This window comes from Prionailurus viverrinus, chromosome A2, assembly GCF_022837055.1.
Source record: "Prionailurus viverrinus isolate Anna chromosome A2, UM_Priviv_1.0, whole genome shotgun sequence".
In the NCBI taxonomy this organism is placed as follows: Eukaryota; Metazoa; Chordata; class Mammalia; order Carnivora; family Felidae; genus Prionailurus; species Prionailurus viverrinus.
The window spans coordinates 664,713-678,895 of NC_062562.1; the positions used below are offsets into that span (position 1 = coordinate 664,713).

At 56.8% G+C, this 14,183-nt stretch overlaps 1 protein-coding gene across 1 annotated transcript in view; it reads right to left on the reverse strand.

The window, feature by feature from the left end:
• Positions 1-14,183, reverse strand: part of GNG7 (G protein subunit gamma 7) — a 118,592-nt gene that overhangs the window by 86,244 nt on the left and 18,165 nt on the right. Inside the window, exon 2 of the mRNA XM_047848165.1 lies at positions 2,975-3,032. The gene's annotated coding sequence lies outside the window, so the exon portion shown is untranslated. The remainder of the gene's footprint in view (positions 1-2,974; positions 3,033-14,183) is intronic.

Consider the following 14,183-nt stretch of genomic DNA (forward strand, 5'->3'; position numbering starts at 1 on the left):
ATACCGCACCTGCGCCCACAGAGGCTCGAGGCCCAGCGGGGGCAGACCCCGTGGACCTTCTCTGCCCCCTTGTGGTCGCCAGCGGGAACTGCAGCATCCTGTGGGGCGGGCAGAGGGGGCACCCCTGAGCCCCAAGCCCCCGGAGCAAACACCCCAAACTCCAGGTCGTCCTTGAGCTCTGACATCTGTTGGAGGGCTGGTTCTGCCGTCAAGACAGGTGGCGGGGCCCCTGCTCGGCGACACCCCGGCTGCTCAGGTGGTAAACCCTGGCCAGGGTCTCGTGTGTCTGTGCACCTGCAGGTGAGCAGACTGTGTTCAACGAGTGACTACCAAATTAGCACGTAACCAGGGAAAGCCCGGCAGCCCCCTGGAAGGGTGCCTCCGTTGTGACAGAGAGCTCCCCGTGGGACCTGCCCACGGAGCACCTGCTCACCGCACCACTCCACGCCCCTCTGCACGTTGCCCCGCGTCCCCCTGGGGCACGGGGCAGGCTCACCAGTCCGTCTGCTTCAAAGATTTAAGCATAAAAGATGCAATCCGCACAAAGTGCAGGTTAATTGCTCTTTGTCATCTTGAAATTTGGGGGCACGCCAAAGACAACACATTCCCTACGAGAACGCCCAGGGCGAGTAGAGGGAACAGCGCGCTCAGAAAAACATTCGTGGCCTACGTGACGGACACCAGACGGCATCCAAACGGAGAAAGACAGGAAGTTCCGACACACGTGTCAGAAGAGTTGAAACACGTCGATGAGACAGAGGCCCCGCCGGGAAGGTCAGTAAAGAGCACAGCCAGGCCGTGCACAGAACACACAGCTCAGGGGAGATACTGAAGCCTGAATGACCCGGACTCGGCAGCCCTGAGGCGGCCTGGCTGCTCCCCGGGGACGGTGCGTTCCTGGAGGGCACTGGGGCTGTTGGACAGGCGACGAGGACACCCGGACTCTCCCTCTCTCTCTCACACGCATGGCAAGCACACACGTGAGCATTTACCCCAAACGACAACCAGCCAAGGGTGTATTAAGTTTGCACAGAGACAGTCATCCCGGAATATGAAAAAAAGAAAGAGAGAAAGAGAAAAGAAAAACAGGAAAACACCCCCCCCAACCCACCCAGAGACCAATTAAATCAGTTATAAAATTATTTTAAAAGAAATGTGGCACAGGGGCGCCTGGGCGGCTCAGTCAGCTAAGCGTCCGACTCTTGGTTTCGTCTCAGGTCACGATTTCACGGTTCGTGGGTTTGAGCCCTGCGTCGGGCTCTGCGCTGACAGTGTGGAACCTGCTTGGGATTCTCTGTCTCCCTCTCTCTCTGCCCCTCCCCACTCCGACTGTCTCTGTATCTCTCAAATAAATAAATAAGCGTTCAAAGAAAAAAAAGAAACGTGTTACAATTCGCCTAGAATATGGGATGCTAAGCCAGCATCCGGAAAGATGACGGAAACACAGGTTTCCCGTCGAGGAAAGATACCCCTCAAGCAGAACCAGCACGTTACAGAGTAAATCCTTTGGCTCTAAAATCACGCGTGTGGATGTAACTCCCGGAGATCCGGGCAGAACGCGCCCCAAGACGTCAGCACGGCCGGCGCTGGGCGGGGCCTTTAGGAAACTCTGCAGCCCCTTTGTGTGCGTTTACACTTCTTTTTTTTAAAAAAAATTTTTTTAACGTTTATTTATTTTTGAGACAGAGAGAGACAGAGCATGAACGGGGGAGGGGCAGAGAGAGAGGGAGACACAGAATCGGAAACAGGCTCCAGGCTCTGAGCCATCAGCCCAGAGCCCGACGCAGGGCTCGAACTCACGGACCGCGAGATCGTGACCTGGCTGAAGTCGGACACTTAACCGACTGAGCCACCCAGGTGCCCCTACACTTCTTTAACAGGGCAGCGGTCTACCTCCAGCTGGCCGGCTGCCCTGTGAGCCGGACTTCACACAGGAAATCTGTGTGGGTCCCACCGGGCGCCCACACGTCACGCCCACCCCAGGGCTCCCGTTTCGGCTCTTGGTCTCTGTCCTCAGGGACAGCCTCTCTCCTGAGCTGAGCCCATGACCACTGCGAGCTTACTGAGGGGCACCTCGCAGGCCAGAAAGCTCGCCGGGTGGAAACACGGTTGGAGGAGTCAGCAGCGAGGGTGCCAGGGCATGAAATCACCCCCCACGCAGTCTTCCTGGCACACATCCACAGAGTCCCCGTTCCCTCCCCAGCCCCTGGCGGCCACCAAGCACCTTCCCATCCCTGCAGACCAGCCTTTGCTAGAAACTTCCCCGAGACGGACCCACAGCACGTGCGTCTTCTGGGGCTGCCTCCTTCTGACGTTTTTTCTTTTAGACTCAGGCGCAGACACACGGCTTGGGAATATCCAACATCACGGAGACATCCGATCTCCCTCAAATTTACCGATAAATCAAACACAACCCGAATCAAAATTCCCTCGGCATTTCGGTTGGAAGCCAGAGGTTGACTCTAAGTGAAGATCACAGATCACATGACAGAGAAAACCGCGGGAGGGTGGCGGAGACCTCCGCGGGCAGGTGCAAGGGGAGAGACGTGGGGCTACCGCAGGCCGAGCCGCCTTGCCCAGCTCACCTTCACGCCGTCCCTCCTCCCACACGACAGAAGCCACCCAACACCCTCTGGAAATGAGACCAGATGGACAGACGGCCGAAGTCAAGAGAGCAGGATCTCAGCCTTGTTTGTCTCTACGGCTACCTTGGTAAAAAGAGCACCCCTGGGGCCACGTAGTGCCTCCCAGCCGCCAGGACGGGCGCCAGCTTTGAGATAACGTCTGTCGCATCCAGTGACTCGGCTCTGGTCCTGCCAGTGGCCACCGTGCACGCCCCGCTGAAGCCCTTCGGGTGAGGCGCCTGCCTCCACAGCAAGCCACCACCCCCCCCTCAGCCCGGCCCAGAATGGCCAGCCATTCAACGTCCCCTTGAACTCTGACGGTCGAGTAGGAGACACATCACGGCACTGACCTGTGCACGAGGCTTAGCTGTCCTCAGCGCCGAGGCTCAGGAACCCGATGTCCGCTCCCTGGAAGAAAAATGGAACAGTTCAGTGGAGCACCATGTGGCCAGAAACACGTGTTCGGCAGCAGCGGTGAGGAAGGGTCTGGAGCTCACGGTCAGACCGTCATGAAGGCCTGCCTTTCGGCTGCTCCGCCAGACTCAGGACCTCCCGGTGCAGAAGTGGAACTTGACGTACTTTACCAGAAAGGTCTGTTAGAAATTTGCGAGGTCGTCCCTACTAAATTCTCCAAATGCTCCCAAACTAAACAGGAAAGGATTGGATGCTCACGTGACCTTTCATGCCTTATCAGGATGTTCTCCTACGTGACTTGACTCTCAGAGTCCCCTGTGAGGAAAAGGTGGAAACGGAGTCAACCCCCGGCCCCAGGGCACCCACCAGGTCACCGGGGTCTGCCTGCCGAGATGTGAGGACCAAATGCAAGGTGGGATCCAGGATGGGGTCCCGGGGCAGGACAAGGACCACAGGGGCAAACTGGTGAAATCTGAATGAAGAGTGGGGCTGTGGACGTGCACGGTCGTCACAAATGCACTGTGGTTCTGGGAGGTACGGCCACAGGGGAGGCTGAGTGAAGGGCAGACAGGAAGCCTATCTTTTAATCAAATTTTTCTTCATTTTTATTTTAGAGAGAGAGAGAGTGGGAAAGAGGAACAGAGACAGAGAGAGAGAGAGAATCCCGAGCAGGCTCTATGCTCCCCACAGCTTGATCCCACCGTCCTGGGATCATGATCTGAGCTGAAATCAAGAACCCATTCAACTGACTGACAGCCACTCAGGTGCCCCAGACAGGAACTCTGTTGGAAATTCTCCTGAAAATCTAAAATTATTTTAAAATTAAAAACTTATTTAAAAAAAAAAAAAACCAAAACTCAAAAGATGCCGGCTCCCTTTTCTCAGAGTTCAGGGCCATTGTGTTGCCAACCTGGGGCCAGGATGGAGAAGCGAAGTCCCCACCATCACCTGCAGGTGGCGCCGCTGCCTCAGTAACGCCCCAGACGCGGCTGGGAAGCTGCTGGAGCGCCCCGCAGAGGCCAGAGGGCGCCTGGCTGCTGGGGGCGGCGGGGGGTGAGAAACAAGGGCCCGTCCAATATGCGCCCCCTACCGCCCTGGAGAACTCCCTTCACTCACTTCAGCCTTGTAGGGGACGTCCGCACATACGATCATTCAAGTTTTTATTTCTGACTCAATTAAAGACTCACGAGAAGGTGCAAAACCGTGCACAGGGGTCCTGGGCACCTCGCACCCAGCTCCGACCGTGCTGGTTCCCTGCACAACCAGGGGCCGTTGTCCAAACCAGGAAACTGACCTGTCACTAGGCATTGTTTTCTAAGGCCTTCTTACCGAGACACGGTCCTCAGGCCACACAGTTAATTCACACACAACACACAGTTCGGGGCTTTTTACTATTTTCACACTTGTGCAACCATCGCCACAAACAATTTTAGGACTTTTTCATCACCCCTGAAGGAAGCCCCATCCCCATCAGCCATCACCCCTCCCCGGCACCCCCGGCCCCCACGAGCCCCCTCCCTGTCCCTGGATGAGCCTGTTCTGGGCGTTTCACACACGTGGACTCACACCCCGTGTGGCCTCTCGTGTCTGGTTCCCTCCCTGAGCGTCGTGTGTTCAGGATCCGTCCGCAGGGCGGCGGGGGTGGGCGCCTCGCTGCTGTTCACGGCCAATCATGTGCCCGTGCGTGGACGGACACACTGCGTGTACCCCTTCGCTGCTGATGGGCACTTGGGTGTTTCCACCTCCTGGTTGCTGCTGCTATGAATCGTGCTGCTGTGGACATGGGGTCACGACTCCCTTTAAAGATGGTTTCTCACCTCTGCCTTCACACGAGCCAACCGCAAATCTCCCCGTCCCTAGCCCTTCGCACCAGCCGCTGGCTGTCCTCCAGCCCTGGGACGTGAACTTGAGCACTGAGGCGACCCCCGCAGACAACCAGACCAGCTCATCCGCGGCCCACGAGACAGGCTGTGAGTGGCACCAGCTGGCGCCTGCCCGTCCCCGTGACCTTCACCCAGGCAAAAATGCTGGGCTTTCACTTTCCCCATCAGGGGGACCCACAGGCCATCCTGAAGGACCAGCCATGGGATGAAGAGGTGGGACCCTGGTACCCCGGGGCCTGCCGACCCCACACGGACCTGCCGGAGGCACTGCCGGGAAGCACAGTCACAGACACCAACAAAGGAAACGCTGGTGGGAAGGGCCACGTGCCGAGGGGGCCGTAAACCACGCTGGAAACAGACACCATTCGTGACTGCGGCCACTGGGGCACCTGCGTGGGAAGGACTCTCACCTACATTTATCCTGGGCCACAGTTCTTACAACCTGGGACCCCCATCTAGTCCACGTGCTTCCTTTTTCTCTTCTTTTCCTTTAAATTGAGGTGTGATCCACCGATCATAAAAGCCACCCTTTGGGAGTGTCCAATTCAGCGGCTTTTAGGGTATCTGCGAGGTTGTACGAACGCTGGGCTAATTGCAGGACGTGGTCGTTACCCCCTGAAGAGACCCCGCGCCCGCCAGCATCGCTAGGATCATGTGTCCTGGGAGAAGGGAGACCCCGGAGTGCCTGGGCCACGGTTTACCGCAGGCCGCGCACTCGGCATGTGCTCAGTAACCACTGGGGTTTCCTGTCCCGGTTGGTGCTACGGGAAAGCCTGCGGAGCCCAGAGGACCCAGGGCACCCCTGCAGAGCTGCTCCCTGTGGGCCGGTTCCAGCCTGAACCTCGCCTGTGAAACGGAACGGGCAGGAACCCCGCTGCACGCCTACGGGACGGGCCCAGGGGCTCAGGGAGCCCCTGTTCTCAGCCGCTGCTGGCACCTGCGTTATTTATCAACGTGATAAAGGAAGACAAAACCCGCGGATCACAAACCAAAGGCGCGCTGGGTCTTCCGCCATTAATTTCCCAGTGGGGTGGTTTCTATTCCCCTCGTAATTCTGGAGGGGCTCCACAGATCTGCAGCCTAGTATCTCCGCACGGTGAGCCGGGACATGGGCAGGGGGACCCTTAGCTCCCACACCTGGAGACCCCAAACTGCCCCAAACAGGGCCGTGAAACTAGGCGTTAGGGGAGACGACAGGTCGACTTCTACTTGAGAGTCTGTGCCCAGCGGGGCACACTAGCTCGGGAGCTGCTGCCATGTCCAAGCGCCCCGTGTCCTCCTGGGAAGCAAACCCCTTTTCGGGCAGGACCCTGTTACCGACCTCCTGGGCCGGGGGAGGGGTGAGGCAAAGACTGAACCCGAATGTCAACGAGGACTTTGGTCAACGGTCACGTATTAATATTGGCCCATCGACTGCAACAAACGTGCCCCACTACGGCAAGACGGTGACAACGGGGGAAATGTGGAGGGGGCAGGGGGTATGTGGGAGCTCTATTTTCTGCATTTTTCCATCACCTAACACTACTCTAAAAAGCAGTCTATTAAGAGAAGATCTTGAAGAGACAAATTAGGAGAATTCTGAATTTAGAAAGGAGGAGGGAGGAGGGAGGGGAGAGCGGGGAGGGGGGAGGGGGGAGGGGGAGGGGAGAGGGGAGAGGGAGCCTGTCTTAGACCAGATGATCGCAAAGTGCTCACATTCGCCAGTGATTGCTTCAACGAGCTGTTATGAACCGGACCCACAGAGAAGCTGGGTCAGTCTTGGCCAAATGCATTGCCTACTTCCCCCCCCACCCCCCCCCACCCCCGGAAGCCTCTGCAAGTAATGTAACAATATGACAAGGCAAGGATCAGACTCTCCTGACCGCTCAGGCCCGGAAAAACCTACACCAGAGCCACCCTCCCCGCTGCCCCCCTCCCCCCCGCCCCCGGCCCAGGGACCACAGCAGCCCCATGAGTGGATCAGACAAGAGCCCTAATACAATCAGTCCCAAACCGCCTCCCTCAGATTACTCCCAGATCCCATTTGGCCAACGGAAAGCATATTGTGGCCGGGGTTAAGCGGATTTCTGCAAGACGGCCCCGAGCGGCACACTACCCCTTCACTGTCCGTGGTCCCCACGGGGCTCGGAGCGGCTCGCTGTGACACGGCAGCGGAGACCCGAGACTCCTGCCCTCAGCGCTGACTCGCCTGACGTCTCCACCTACACCTCTGGCGGCCGTTACCTTTCTCTAATGGTGAGCACTGAACCGCACCGGAGTTTCACCGGGGTTTTCGTTTTCTTGTCTTCCCAATGTCTAGCGACCTGATAATCTGGGGAGACACAAGAGCCCAACGGGGCCCAGGAGATTCAGCAGAACAAGAGGGGTGAGAAAAGGAAGCCTTTGGAATTTCGCGAATTACCACAGCGTAAATGCCAGCGCCTCCTTTCTGAAACGGAAGGAAGCCCCTGCCTGTATCCCCTTCCCTGCGAAGCAGGTCTCTCCCTCCACCCCCGGCACCCCTGACTGTCTGCGGGGGGCCATCTCGGGCGTTGTGGGGCATCGAGCGTCACCCCTCAACCCCGCCCATGCGATGCCAAGGGCACCCCAGTCGCGATGACCACAAACATTCCCCAGGCCCCCCACCCCCCACCCCAGTGGGGACCCAGCACTCGGCAACAGGCAGATCTTCCCTGCCTGGGCCACGGTTCGCGTCTCCGTCTCCGGGAATGGAGTGGGTGGGACCGGGGCGTTGGAGCCCCCTAGCTCCCCACACTGATGCCCACCCCCCGCGGGCAGCAGGAGTGCGGGCCTCCAGGGAGGCTCCAGAGAGCAATGCAGCCGCTGTCCTTCATGCAGTCATTGCCACAATCACCCCAGCCTCCCCCGTCACCACAGCAACCATCTAAATATGTCACCCTGACTGATTCTGATTGCAAATGAAGTTGGGGGAGGAGGAGCCTGGGGGAAGGCACCGGTGGGGAGGCACGGGGGGGCGGGGGGGGGGGACAGGAGGCGAGGCGGCTGGTGGAGGGCTCTGCCAGGACTGGCCCAGATCAGGCGCCATCACACCCCTGATCAGACGGGACACGAGGGCACCGCTCGCTTGACCCCAGGGTTAAAGGTCTCCGGTTGCCGAGCACAAGAAGGCAGCTGGAGTGCCGCTGCCCTTTGACCCCAGGTCTGTGGTGCCTCTGGAGGTCCTCCAGACCCTCCTCCACTTAACCCAGACTGGGGGGGATGGGGGCGTCACCTGCTCCATACCATCTGACCAGGACCGCCGCGGTTTCTTCTGCTGTTACACGTGGTCAGGGACCTGACTCGACTGTTTTCCAAATTATCATCACAGGGTCTCCCCTCGCACTGCAGACATTGGGCTGGGTGGTTCTCTGCAGGGCATCCCGGGCGCTGTGGTGGTTGAGCGGCGTCCCTGGCCCCCGTCCCCACCGATGCCAGGAGCCCCCCAGTCATGAGGATCACAGACATCCCCAGACACTGCCCCTTGTCCCAGGGGGCAGGGCCGCTTCCCTGTGCGAGGCAGCGGTCATCAAACCCACACCGCCTGGAACTGTAGTATATGGGGGGACAGGCAACTGATTTAGGAGATGACCAATTTCCAACAGAAGAAAAAAAGAAAGAAAACAAAATGTGTAAAAACAGATTTCTTTTTCCACTCAAAATTAAACTAACTACACCGAGTCCCATGGAAGGGGAGTGGTGGGGACATATGTCCTTATATCTGAGAGGCAGCATTGCCAAACACTGTCTGTCCTGACTTCACAGCTTAGGGACTCTTCTGTGCCTCAGTTTCTGAATCTGTAGCACAGAGATGATGGGAGCACCTACCCCGTGAGTGTTTTTCAGATTAAATAGCTGAACATATATAAGCTGCTTATATCAGCGCCTGACACTGTTAATAGTATACGCCTGCTTTAGGGGCGCCTGGGCGTCTCAGTCGGTTAAGCATCTGACTCTTGATTTCGGCTCAGGTCGTGATCTCACGGTTCGTGGGTTCGAGCCTCACATCAGGCTCCACAATGACAGCGCGGAGCCTGCTTGGGGTTCTCTCTCTCCCTCTCTCAAAATAAATAAACGTTAAAAAAAAAAGAACTTCCTTATTATATGATACGTATCACAGAGTAAGTTACATGCCACAACTTCTTCATTACTCAGGACTCGTGTGATCTGCTTTGTTGACAAGACCAGGGTCCAGCAAAGTGTTCCCGGGAAGGGCCAGACGGTCACTATTTTTGGCTTTGTGGGTCAGGTGGTCTCTGTCACTACTGCTCGCTCGACGTGGCTGCGGGAGACAAACAGGTGCGGTGACGTGCCAATAAAACTTTATCTACAGGGGCACCTGGGGGGCTCAGTCGGTAATGTGTGCGGCTTCGGCTCAGGTCATGCTCTCACCATTCAAGAGTTCGAGCCCCATGTCAGGGCTCTGTGCTGACAGTTCAGAGACTGCTTTGGATTCCGTGTGTCCCTCACTCTCTGCCCCTCCCCCACTCACACTCCATGTGCGTGTGTGTGTGTGTGTGTGTGTGTGTGTCAAAGATAAATAAACATTACAAAAAAAAAAAAAACCCTTCATTTACAAAACCAGGAGGCCTGGATTCAGCCCACAGGCTGTAGTTTGTGACCCCCGGAACAGAAGTCAGTCTATTAAAACACAGCACTAGGGGCGCCTAGGTGGCTCTCTCAGTTAAGCATCCACCTCTGGCTCAGGTCATGATCCCAAGGTGAGTTCGAGCCCCATGTTGGGCTCTGTGCTGACAGCTCAGAGCCTGGAGCCTGCTTCGGATTCTGTGTCTCCCTCTCTCTTTACCCCTACCCCCCTCACACCCTGTCTCTCTCTCTCTCTCAAAAATAAATAAACATTAAAAACAGGGTTGTTTTTTTTTTTTTTAACATGGCACTATTTTAGCCACAAATTCTCATATCCAGGCGCCACCACAGAGAGACCAGGGCCATCTCATCCTGAAGCTAGACCCTGGGTCACATGGAAAAGCTCCACGCTGCCCCTGACTGTCACCCAGCAAAATTACCTCCAACCATCCGGCCACACAAAACACCGACAACCACAGAGGGGCCACTTCCGCTGCTGCCCGGAAGGTCACCTTGAAAAAAATCCATCACCCGACTTTCTAGTAAATACCTCGTCTTCATCAGCGGGCTAGCAAACCTTGGCTGCAAAGGGCGCCCTAAACGTCTAGGTCTGGTGAATGAAATCGCCACCGGTAATGCCCTTGATGACCGCCGCCCCCCTCCGCCCGCCACCGCCCAGTGGGACAGGGTTTCTGCACACGGAAAGTCTGAGAAGCCGCCACAGCCCAGTGGGGCTGTGTCATGTGGGGGTCCTGGATGAAGTTCTGGGGCAGAAAAAGATAATGAGGGGGAAAGCAGAGAAGTCCAAAGTATGGAGCGCAGTTAATAATGACATAGGAATATTGGCCTATTGACTGTGACAGGTGCACTGGGCTGATTGAAGGTGTTGGCCAAAGGGGCCCCGGCTGCGGGCTGCGTGGGAACTCTGTACTGCCTTCCCACCTCCTCTGAGGATCTGAAACTATTCTAAAGTGAAAGTTTACTGAACAAGAGAAGAGAAGAGTGACGACAGGCAATTAGCCGTTGATGCTAGGGAACGCTTCAAAGTGTGACTGGGGGAGCACTGAGTCCCTGTGACAGCGTCTAATAATGACACGATTATATAAAACCTAGAAGAGAAAGACGCTAAAAACAGGATATGCTAATCGACAAGGGAAGTTTGCTCTTCTGACAGGAAGGGGGGAGGAGGGGAGAAGGTGGCTGAGCGGGGCCCCGGGTCCTGCTGGAGCAAGGCTCTGAGACATCTCCGGCAGACCCGGGCGACAGGGCGCATTCACTCAGGGGGCCGCGGCGTCCAGGGGCACTCAAGCGAGGCCTGCCGAGTCTGCAGCCGGTGCGCGGGCCTGGAGGAGGGCAAAGGTTTTATGGATGGAGAGTTCTGGAAAATACGAGGGAAGCTGTGGGCCAAAGAAAGACAGACAACAACTAATATGGCATCCTGCTCTTTGCACGTGACCCTATTAGATACTTCCATCTACACCGGGGTCTCTCCCCTCCAGCCCCACAGACATTCAGAACCACTTCATTCTCTGGGGGCGTCCCAGGCACTGGGGTGCTGAGAAGCATCCCTGGCCCCACCCCGTCCATGCCAGGAGCATCCCCAGTCATGACAACCACATGACCAGTGCCCCCTGTGGGGCAAAATCACCCCAGATGAGAACTACTGTCCTACAACGCCTAACAATCTAGTTACAACCCCTAAAAATAATTATCCTTGCTCTACAGATGGGGAAACGGAGGCTCAGAGAGGAGATGAAACCAGACTGAGGTCACCAAGCTAGAGAAGAAGGGGACAGTCATGCGTGTCGAACACCACTTCTAACAAGGAGAGGCCTCTGAACTGGGAAGGAGGCAGCGCTGACCTATCAGAGACCCGAGACCAAATCTGGCCCACCACTTGCTTTGTAAATAAAGTTTTATTCAAACACGGCCATGCCCCTTCACGTATACACCATCCAAGGCACAGCTGCACCTCCAAAGGCAGAACCCGGCAACTGCAGCCTCTGGCCTGTAAAGCTGAAAACACTCACCCTTTGGCCCTTTACAGAAAGTCTGTTGACGCCTCACAGGGAGACCCTCCACCACCACTCCAAGGCCCCGCAGTCTAAGTGCCCAGGGAATGTGCTGTTGAAGAGATACAGACAGCACAGGCAGCCTCCCCGGAGGGGAAGCACGTCTGGCCTGGTTCTGCCTGGTTCTGGCCAAGGAGGCCCGCCCTGTGTTCTCCTCCTGCGCCAGAAGGGGACCTGCCCCTCCCCATCCGCCTTCCAGGGAGCGCGTGTCATTGTGGGGGTGCGGGGACTGTCGGGTGAGTGGCAGCTGGCAGCACGCCAGCCCGTGTGCCTTGGAGGCCCCGGTGTGTGGGCTGTGCTGTCACCTCGACCCTGCTCTCGCGTGGGATGGAGCGGAGGCTTCTGCTCCGAGCTGTGGTGTTTGCCTGACTCCGTGGGTCAGCCCTGCAGCCTCGAGAGAGTGAGGACGAGCCCAGCTCATCTTCCGGGGGCTCCAGCTGCCTCGGCACAGCTGTGGGCCCCGGTGCTGGGACCCACAGAATGTTCTGGAATCTGAAGGTCACCTCGCTCCATGTTTTCTGCCCCCAGCACTGGGGGCGGGTCATGCTCTGGGAGAGGGGGTGTCCTGGACACTCTGGGGGCTGAGCAGGACCCCTGGATCCACCCACCCGAAGCCGGGACCACTCCAGTCGCGACAGCGAAAAATGTCCCCAGATTTTGGCCGGTGGCAAATATGGAAACTGCTTGCTCTATAAAAGGACTTGCTGGGTGTCCATGCTGGACTCGACTCCACCAGAGGCTGAGCCAGGGGAGCTCAGGGGCTCCACGAAACCAAAACTCCAGTGCAGCGCCCCGACATCTTGAGACATTCTGCGCCCGACAAGTTCCAAACACGCGATCTGGTCGGTCCTTGTTTTCTGTAGCTTGCATACTTCCAGATCTGGTCCTCATCGACTCTACACACTTCTCGGGGCGGCCGTAACAAGTGACCGCAGACCAGGCGGCTTAAAACCACAGGGACTTGTCTCCCAGCGCTGGAGGCCAGAAGCCCACGACCCAGGAGTGGCCAACGATGATGACTCCGGAGTGGGAGGCCCAAGGCCACCCCTCCTTCTGCCCCAGATGCCAGTGGCTCTGAGCCCCACATGGCCAGAAGTGGCCAGCCGTGTCCTTCAGACGAACCACAATATGTTCCCAGGTAACCTTCACTCCCCTACATTCCAACATGCTTTTCTGACTCACGGCCACCTCCTGGGGGACTGTGTTTGGGAACGAGTGGTGCACGAGGACATTCCTCCACGAGGGTGCAAGGCCACAGTGGCGGGGGTGGGGGGAGCTTGCCACGTTCTAGTGGCCCATCCTGGGGTCACAAGAGGGAGGTGGGCCCCAGGGCAGGCAGGTGGTGACAGTGGGGGTCCTGGCTCACTGGACGGGGGCACCTCTTCCAGCCCAGCTCTGTCACCGCACGGGAAGTGGCCTGATGTCATCAGCTCTCCCAAGTATCCTGAGGAGCTGGGAGGTCTTTTATTATAAAATCTCCGGATTTTTCAATGTTGGGAATAATTCAAAGTTTAAAACCACTGGGTTTGGTTCAGCCAGAGATCAAGGTCAACACCAAGAACGGTAAGCCCTGTGGACAGCATGTGTCCCTCTGTGTGTTCTTGCCCCAAAACCACAACCCTCGTCTGACTGGGAGAAAACGCCAGACAAACCCAGATGGGGGGTGTTCTGTAAGACTCCTGCCCTGTGCTCTGCACGACTGTCCAGGCATAAAAGACAAGGAAAGTCAGAGAAACCGTCTCAGCCCAGAGAAGCCTTTAAGGAGACGTGACAACTAATGCCATGTGGGGTCCTGGGGCAGAAAAGAGACGTTTTCTGGGAAATGGGAAATAATAAGGAAATCCAAACGAAGTACGGACTTGAGCTGATCATAACGTATCGATACTGGATCATAACTGTGACAAATGCACCACGCTAACGTAAGATGCCGATACCAGGGCGTGGGCCACGTGGGAACTCTCTGCACTGCCTTTGCAACTTTTCTGCAAATTCAAAACCACGCCAGGTAACTTTATTTTAAAGGCTGGTTTGCAAACTGCAAACCAGGCGCGTTGCCGTGACATACCACAGGATGTTCACGACGGCCTTGTATTTTGCTGTTGAAGGCCCCATTTGTCTTCCAGACTCAGTGGGCTTGTTCTCAAAAGTGACCATCAGAGAAATAGAAATATATAGCCATGAACATGTTTTTAGAAATTAAAAAGCTGCTGGGATGGCCAAGCTCCCAGGCGTGTGGACAGGGTTTAATCTATGAACCAGCAGACCCAGGACCCAGGTAGGAGAGCAATGACACAAATAGAAGGTGGTGGAGCCCCTTGGGGGGCACGAGCCCAGCCCTCAACGGTGCAGAGGGGCACAGAGGTCCCTGGCCTCCCAGCAGCCTCTCAGCCAAGGAGGGCCTCGAAACCACATCAGTGGACACCACTCCCAAGTGGTATCAGTGACCACAGCTGCTGTCTGAGCTGGGGCTCTGAGGATCTTGACGACGTCACCCTCATGTCAATATGGCTACAAGATCAGGAACCACTCCCTTTCTGTCTCAGTTAAGGAAAAGAGCTGTGTTCGTTTGTTTGCTTGTTTTTAAGCTACACAAAACCTAAAACACT